Raw genomic sequence first — 10,019 nt, 5'->3', positions numbered from 1 at the left:
AATTGGAAAAGGACTGAGATATTAACTCATGGTACTAATCTGCATCATAATATGCCTTAACCCGCACACCCCTAAAGATCCCTATTGAGAGATTTCTGTTGTGATTATACTGATATTTGGGTGCAAGGTTTTGATCATATTTTTTTAATCTATCATTAGATATATACTAAATTGAAACAAATCATCGCAATGTACCATATCATTTTATGGCTCGAAGGTTTGGTGCCCTTTAATTTGTTTACGACGACATGCCCAAACCTCGGAAGCTGATAAGGTTTCCTATGCTTACAATGTGTCATATTTGTTTTGATTTGGAATTTATTATTTAGAGTAATGGAAACTATAACTATCAACTATAACAGGCATTAAAATGGCATCGGTGACTACCGTATCTGGCTTATAGCTATAAGGTTCATAAGCTTTATAATAGAGCCTCATATACCCATATACGTCCTGTTTTAATGATTGAAATTCGTAGTGCTTATAAGCATTAGCAAAGCTTGTATAGAACCTATAAGCATCAAAAAGCTGTTATAATGTGAATATAATGCTTGCTTTAGTGCTTAGTGGTTACTTGGGTAGCTTTTCATTTAATGGGGGAGAGGAGTCAGAAATGGTATCAGCGTGAAAAAACACTATTTTAGCGATTTTATTTTAGAAATTTGTGTAAAGAAAATTCATTAAAACTTTTGTAGATTGAACTGTATCATTTCAATAACATTCTGTAATTTTTCTATGCAAACATATCGACAAGCTACTCGATGACGAAACTTTTTGTAACTGCCATTCAGCTTAACTGCCAACTTTGCATACACATTCTACATATAAAATACCTAACCCCTACGTCGAGTTTTAGAGATAATAAAATAATAATCATAAAGTGGCGCAAGTTTTCCTGAAAAATACCAATTTTTACTTCAAATGAGTAAAAAAACCGTAATTGAAAAATTATCTCAAAAATTCAACGTTGAGGTATATTTTACATAGAATGTGTATGTAAAGTTTAAAATAAATCGATTAACCCTTTCATGCCCAACTTTTTTCTAGTGCAGATAGGGTTTCAAAACTATTTTTCCTTGAAAACGGTGTGGTCAAGAGACACGAAAAACCTTTTTCATAAAGATAGGTGCTACTCTCGCAGTGCTAGAAGCTGCTCAATTTTTATCTTCCAATTCTCAATACAATTTTTCTAGAATATTTACAAAAGTCCACTAGCGTGGAAAATGAAGCCAAAGACAGTCTAAATTGATAGGTTTTATCAGTTTTCAAAAATATTGCAACATAACGAAGATATATGAAAAAATCATTTTCCGTCATCAACGTAAACTGCCCCTGGCAGCACTGCTCCATCGGAATCCAATCAGACTAATTACAATAACTTCAGTTCTAGAGACGATCCGTGTAACTGTTAGTACTCAAATGAAGGGCAATAGTCTCGTTTATTAGCCTTACTTGCATTTGTGAGCAAATCTTGCCCCAATCAAAAGTTATAGCTGTTTAAAAACGTTGTTGTCCACAAACAACATGGGCATGAATGGGTTAAATAGATTTTTAATGGCAGGTGACAAGGCAAATCGTGTTTCTCCAGAGACATTCTACAAAAAGCTTCGTCACCGTCGCTTGTCTACATTTTTGCATAGAATAATTACAGTATGTTGTGGAAATGATACATTATAATGTATAAAAGGTTTGACCAATTTGAAATTTGGGTAAATTTCTTTTAAAAAAATTGCAAAAAAGTGTTTCTTTCACGCTGAAACCCATACTTTCCCCCCTTTAAGGAATAATAGATCAACGACACGTGCGGCAGATTTCGGATGGACAATGTATCACGAATATGAACATTCAGTGGTCTACCTCAGACTCTTGTGGAATCTTCTGACCGGGACCTGGAACCACGACATTCTAAATACGCCCAAATCACGTGCTCGATGTCTTGGTAACCTTTGCTACACACGTATAGTGTACTGTTAGTGTACCCGATATGAAAAACCTATTTTAATCCACCTAGCGGTGCAATTGTGCCTTTCTCAATCATGAATCACGAGAATGTGTGCGTGGTTTATATTCATTAAAAACTTTTAAATGCATATATTACATTTTATTATTATACATCACATGACAACTATATACAGGAAAATAAATCATTATTCGAATTCTAAAATTTTGAAAAAGAAAAAAACAGCAACGGTAATATTGAACTGAAGAAAGGTGCGAAATCGGCAAAGTCCCAAAAAGTTGATTTTCACAAAAAAAAAATTTTCGAGATAACATAGAATCTCGACGTTTCATGCATTTTAAAGATCAAAAATACGAATTCGGTTTCTGAAATTTCATGGGGTCTCCCCATTGAAAAAAAAATTTGAGTTCCGGCTTATATGGGAATTTCATATGTGACCGGACGTTTTAGTCTATATTTCCGGACCCATATAAGCGATCCGTACGAAATTTTATAGACATCTGTGAGGATATTATAGCTATCATTTGGGACTAAGTTTGTGAAAATCGGCCAAACCATTTCCGAGAAACTGATGCGAGTTCGTAAATTTTGAAAGATGGCCGCTTTTCCTGGGCACTTCCGGAACCGTCTATGGTGGTCAATGTAGTCAACGAAAGTTTGGTTGGCCGTCGGTGACCTAGAACAGCAAATTTCAGTTGTTTGAGAGACATTTTAGCGAAATTTTTACCTTTTTTGCTTTCATCGGAGTATCGGTTTGAATCACAATTTGCTATGTGATCGCACGCCACAACCTGTAACTCCGGAACCGGAAGTCGGATCGGGATGAAATTAAATAGCCATTTACGGGAACACAATACCTTTCATTTGAGGCCAAGTTTAGTCGAATCGGTTTAGCCATCTCCGAGAATTCGATGTGACTGTTATCGTGAATTTAGATACTTCCGCCGGGGCTTCCGGAACCGATGATGGTGGCCAATGTGGCCAAATAGACTTTGAATGGATGTTAGTGACCTAATACTACAAATCGAAGCAGTTGTGGTCATATTTTGGAAAAATTTTCACCATTATACATTCATTGCAGATTTTCTTAAAATCGACATTTTCTGCGTGTTCGTACTCATCACCCTGTAATTCCGGAACCGGAAGTCGGATCCATTAGAAATTCAATAGCAGCCTATGGGAACGTTGCACCTTTCATTTGGGACTAAGTTTGTAAAAATCGGTTCATCCATCTCTGAGAAAAGTGAGTGAGATTGTATTCGCGTACACACACAGACGCACATACACACACACACATACATACACACACACATACATACACACACATACATACACACAGACATTTGCCGAACTCGACGAACTGAATCGAATGGTATATGTCACTCGGCCCTCCGGGCCTCCGTTAAAAAGTCGGTTTTCAGAGCAATAGACCTTTCTCGTCAAAAAATTTTATATGATAGGATGCTTCTTTTTTATCTTCAATTCGTTACTGCCTATTGCCGCGATGATTTGGTACCTCTAACTATTGAAAAAATCAAAAATAGTGCAAGTTGCTCATTTAACCCCCTATTCTGAATACCTATCTTGCCTTGTTTCCCCGTATTTTTACACCATTTGGATGAATTTCCTGTGGGGAATACTAAAAGGATGCCAGATCTGCATATATATTAGTAAATCTGCAGATTTTGCATTTTCACTGCAGATCTTTTGCAAATTACAAATATTTAGCAGAACAAAGCCTATGCCAGCCAATTTTTACACCAGCATTCAACATTTTTGATCATTTTAAATATATACATACTATATTTCTATGTCAAATTTATTGAAGATTTTTGTAGCAATCAGCAGACTTTTATATTTTTACTGCAGGCTATTGTTTAAATAGACCTGGCATCACTGATGCTGAATGATTCATTATTATACCTGTCAAAAACATAGAGCATTGTATGAAAATGTATAACCTCACTTTTCTGACTGTTCAGTGTGCTTGTTTATCTAAGACTTGTTTACATGGACTTTTAAAATTTACATTACTTGAATACTTTCGATGCTCTTTGAAAGAATATCAACTCAAGAGGGATGAGGATTGGAACAATGGGAACCTGGTTCATACATTGACCAATCGGCCAACGACACGACCAGAAACTCAATGAAATATTCCGAAGAAAAAGTGTCCCATCCATTTTCAGCTAGTTACCAGTCCATCGAGTCACCCCTCGGTAATGAGGAAAAATAAATATCAGGGAGGAGAAATTATATGTAAATTTATATTATATCCCGAGTTGCAATCATTTTGGCACCGCAATAAAGCTATCTGCAACTGCTGTCTTGTTCAAATTGGCAGGAATTAACTAGGCAGCGAATGATAAATTGCATAGTCAATTTATTTACTTTTTCGGAAGGATAAGTAATTAGTATGTTGTGAATATATGTGTCGCTGGTGCCATATGTTATGGCGGTACCGGACGGAACCGTTGGTCAGCAGACCGTCCTTGTCGTACTGGTCATAGATGCGACGTTTTTTCTCATCTGATAGCACTTAAAATGCTTCGGAAATCTGTCTTAACGCTCTCTACTTAGCGCAGGATACGCGAAACCGCTGCTAGCTTTTGAAAGAAAATTCCTAGCTGCTGCTACTCTATCAGTCTCTCTCTCGACTGAGGACTACAATTTCGGTCGATTAAATTATGCTATGAAAATTGTACTTCCTGGAATTTCATCTAACGAGATCAATTCATTGTGAGGAATTTCGCTGCGTTCCAATATGGCTTGCCTCTGTAGGTGATGATCTGTGTGGATTCACTTCGGCAGCCAGCTCTTATGTTTTGGGTTATTTTGCTATCTTATTCTGCTGAATAAATCATCTGCTTAAAGCCTCTACGTTATACTATGGTAACTTTAAAAACGCCCTGCTATTTAATCTTGTAGCTCTCGGCGTCAGTCCTGGCACTCTTCTCGACTATTCCTGGCACTATACCGCTGACGTCGCACTTATTACGGTGATCAAACTTGGCGAGAACATGAAAATTCGATTTGTTTGCATTTGGCAGTAGGCCTTTTTCAAATGTTTGGCTAGAAATTCCTTACTTGTTCAATGAATCATGTACAAGAAAAGTAAAAATGTTAAATTTAACGGAACAATGTATGATGCCGACGTCAATCAAAAAAATACAGCTGAGCGACCTTGTTTGGAAAGTGTTAACATTTGGCAGCGAACCAAACCAAGTTTCTCATACTATGATCGAATCAACAAAAATTCCAAGACCATGTAAACAATCTCTCTGAACTGTCAAAAAAGTGAGGTTAAACATTATCATGCAATGTTCTCCACTGAGAGGTTCACTTTAGTTTGTTTACATAACCAATGAACTTTGTACCGCGACACACCACTTCGTTTGCCGCGTTGCCAGAAACTCAAGCAAAAATATACAAAACAGTGTTGCCCAAACACACATTTTGAGTCCCACCATTCTTGCAAAGGTGAAAAAAATACTCAACATTCTTGCATTTTTCAAATTTAAAAAAATCATTAAAAAATCACGATAGCTCTAAAAAGTCTCATTTCAACGGAAATATTCTTAAAAATGTGTAGTCTTTTGAATAAAAATAAGAAAAAAGGGGGTTAGGTCGGACGAGAAAGGTCTATTGCAATACCTTTCTATTGAGAAAGGCAAAAATGTGCATAATGGGTATGTTGATTAGACATGAGGCTGGATATCACGCGATTGAAATCACGACCTGCTTTCAACTCCTTCAAGCATGGTTTCGATTATATGTTAGGATCGTTGGTACCCGTCCATTTGCGAGCAAATTGAGATTTGATAACAAATCGTTGTTTTTGTGTTTCGAATTCATCTCGTTAGTAACTAGCACTAACTAGATGTCTAATTAGACGATGTATCTAAACTAGTACCCAAATTAGCACTAGTTAGACACAAAAAATCCAAACAGTTGATGCTAGTTACTGACGAAATGAATTCGAAACACGAAAACAATCAAACTGACCAGGGCCGGCGGATATCGTGGGTAGTATGGGTTGTGCTACCCACTCGAAAATAACCGAGAGGGAATTACCCACTCGAAAGTTTGGAACAAACTAAAACCTGAAATTAACCGCATATTTGTCCTGCGCATAAAAAGTATGCGTCTGAAATTCTTGAATCACAATAATTTCATTTTTTTATTAAGATCGAGGGGAACTTCACTTCAGAATAATTGTTATATTCCGTTCGATTTTGCATGAATTTTAATTTTAGAAAATTTAAACAATTTTCTATCACATCGAGTATTGCTAACATATTTTAACAAAAATCAACAAATTTATCGAATCTCAATCCAATTTTGCTCGAATTCCAATCAATTTGATGTAATTGGCAACTCTGCAAGCTCTATTTTCGAAACTTTCAATAATTCTGACAACAAAATTTATGTTTCTGTTTGGATTTGTTCCTGCAGTTATGCTGCTGGCAATGTTTTGTTTTGATTTTATCGAGCACTGAAACTGTCAAAACGTGAATTTCGAGCAATTCAATTTATTTTTTATGACACATTTCAAACTATCGTCGGCCATTCCAAGCCATTATCAAGTAATGTCGGAAATTCAAATCCATTTTGACCTAACCAATACCAATTTTTATAAATCCAATCAGAATTTTAAATTATAAGTTTATTTCATCAACAAATCACGGTGTGTCGTTCCCCTCGATTAAGATACAAATTTCGTTTGGCTAATAATGTAATATTTGCACATATGGTATAATGATTATGATTTGCCTAAAATTTAAACTCATTTTTTAGTAATACTAAGGGGAATATATCTTGACACATCTACACCTTAAAACAAGGTATTCAGATCGATATGCAGGAAAAAATATACATGCGTTTTTTTCAGACTGAAGGATGCAGTTAGAAATATTTTTAAAGACTAGATATACAATTTGTTATTTTTTAGCGCGAACTATTATTTGATTAACTATTGAAACAGAGACCGTAACAGGGAAAGTGAGAGTGGACAACAAAGACAGGAAAAAAAAAGAAATTAAACTTGCAGTTTTATGGCAAACGGAAGAATACTGCTGGAAATCATGAACCGAATCGCCGACCTCCCTCTTTGGATCCACTGGGAACTCTCTTGGGATTAGATTTTCAGGTAGCTGTTAGCATATCAACCAAATGAGAAGAGATTTGCCTAAATTTGCCTATCAATCGTGTTTAAATATATGAGAGACATATAGGGAGATCGAGGATAGCTAGTGCATCTCGGACTGGAACGAGGCCGAAGGGAGTCGTTTAACGGAGATTTGGCGCTGGGGCACTAGGCGCACGACCAGACAACATGTTCAACGTTGCGATAATCGTCACCATAAGCACAGAGACCGCTCTCCACAACCTCGCTACACTGGAGATGCTCATCCATCGTTTAAATACTGGACATGACCCGAGATGTCATTCGAATGAAGTCACGAGCCTTATCCCTTTAACCAAGATTTGTTTGTGCCAATTTTTAAGCGTCTTCTAACAAAAAAAATACTGAAAAACTCGTTGAAGCTACGTGATCTTCCATGAATATCATATACTAATGCCTAACTGTACGCCTTTTCTCATTACCATTATAATCTAAGTGTCTACCTTCTTATTACCCGGAAAGGAGTAATACAAAAGAATTCAAACTAAGGTAATCTGATATGATTTTTCAGATAAAGAACTAAGGAACTCCCTTGTTTTCCCCAGAAAACGAAAGGAGTCCTTTCCATGCTCCATCGAATGGAGAGAATCCTTGGAACTGCAACGATGTGGACATGGTCGTTAATGGGTAAATATAAAACCATCAGTTTAGTGCGGAGAACGTATGCAGCACATCCTCTTTTATAATCACCCTCCCCGAGCAAAGTCAAACATCAAAACTACAGCAAATAGACAACATATTTTGTTATCAGGCATCAAATTGATATCTTATTTTAATATCGGTTTAAACTTCTTCAGATATAACATCACAGTTTGATATCATTTTGGTGTGCTTACATGCTTCGCGTTTTTTAGAAAAAATATTTGTTTCTATTTCTTTGGTAAACATCAAATTGATTACGTATTTTGTTATTCATGAAATATTTGAACATCTCAATGAGTTTTCAATTTGCTTTCATTGATAGCATAAATAGTTTTCTGTTTGATGTCATAGGACAATTTTTCTGCTTTCGATTTTGATCTTTTAGCCGTTAAAACGACCAAAATGATTAAAACCTGAGCAATCATTACTTACTACATAACAACATCAAGTTTAGTTCTCAATTTGTTATGAGACTCTGTTCGGGTCACCACTACTGTCATACTAATTAGCATAGCAGCGATGCCTAGCTGTCAACATTTAACGAACGCTACAGTGATATGCGCACTAAAATACTTGGCGCGAGCATTTTTTTGTCAGATGAATTTGTGTTCAAAGAGCAATAATACGTTTAAACAAAGTATTATCATTCCATCGCGAAACATCAATTGTTTCAGTGGAAACATCAAATCTATATGGGATGCGGTTGTCGCCGAAAAAGGATATCCTTGGTTCCGTGTATTCCGATCAACTGTTGAATAGACCACACAACGTAGGGCCTAGCCACTAGATGAAACATTATTTCTCTCGTTAATCCGTAGACAAACCGGTGCCAATAACCGCGTTTTCAGTATTCCTTAAGTTTTTCATTTGCGTTTCTAACGTTGCTTATATTTGGAAAAAAAAATCGGGTGATCCGACACTCATAAATATCTTATAAGACCTTTTCGCGTACCATTCTGAGTGCTTTCTATCTACCATGAAGTGGGAGACCGTCTACCGCTGTTTGCGCCGGATCTCGTTTCGTCTGACCTTTAATCAAGCAAGTTATGCTTCCACCGGAGGAATTTCTTGTTTTGGTTCGATTGCTTCGGATATAGTGGACGCGTAGCTGTTCCAATCAATAGGCACACTAATTGAGGTCGAGTACAATGATAAATTCAACGCACTTTGCCGTGACCGTAGACATTATCATATTGAAATTGTCGCGAATATCATGCAATAAGATAGATTAGTTATTAACGTGCAGAAAACCCTATGGCATGCTATGTATAGGGGAACAATGTCTTCCTTTGATTCGGACTTGATAACCGACGACTTCAATATCGGGTACCAAGGATTAACTTGGCCCTGCCGAATAATATTAAAGTTGAGCAAGATCTACATCGGCAGTTAACCAAATGCATCGTGTTAAACCTAGGAAAATCATAGGAATGAAATATAGGGACACTTGGGGTTTTTGATGTCCCATGACGAAATTCCTGTTACTTTCTAAGATTTCCGAGACAAGGAACCATTTACTTCGGTTTTGTAATAGCATCCATCAAAGGACACTCTCAGACCTTCGCGGGGAAGTTTAGGAGAGGTTATAAATTTCTATTTTCGAAAATTTATAGGCACATTAGAACATGTTCCCTCAATGTTATTGTCAGACTCTCGCTCTTTAGTGGACAAGGGAGCGTAGAAATTAGTCGTGGTTTCTACGTTTCTACATTGGGTAGCTGTATGGCCCAATTGCTCGCAATAACGGCATGCCTTGAAGCACAAAAAGGCGAACAGGTCGACGAGCCCCGTTCAAAAGAACACAGTTTGGAAGAGTAGATCCGGCGAAAGGTTCGACATGAGACTGATTGAAAATAAGTTCTTATACTCCTCGATTTTTGATGAACGCAACAACTTGCAAACCAGAATTTTCACTGGCTAAAGCAAAGGGTTCTGGAAGGAGCCAGCCCCATATTTCGCAATTAAGGCCCCTGTCGAAGACTACACCATCAATCTCTACTTCCCAGGCGGGTACGTAGACAAGATACTTCTTCATATACGGCCCAGTATTGTTTAGTTAGTTTACGCGATATATCGATTATGGTAAATGGGTTATAAGAAGGGCAAGCTGGAATGTAAGAACTATAGAGCGATCACTATCCTGAATACCGCCTACAAAGTGTTATCCCAGGTTATCTTCCGACGCCTATCACCTATTATAAATGAGTTCATGGGAAGTTATCAAGCCAGTTT

The sequence above is a fragment of the Topomyia yanbarensis genome, chromosome 3, assembly GCF_030247195.1.
Source record: "Topomyia yanbarensis strain Yona2022 chromosome 3, ASM3024719v1, whole genome shotgun sequence".
In the NCBI taxonomy this organism is placed as follows: domain Eukaryota; kingdom Metazoa; phylum Arthropoda; class Insecta; order Diptera; family Culicidae; genus Topomyia; species Topomyia yanbarensis.
The sequence above is the reverse complement of the archived record's forward strand: the minus strand, read 5'-3'. Positions refer to the sequence as shown.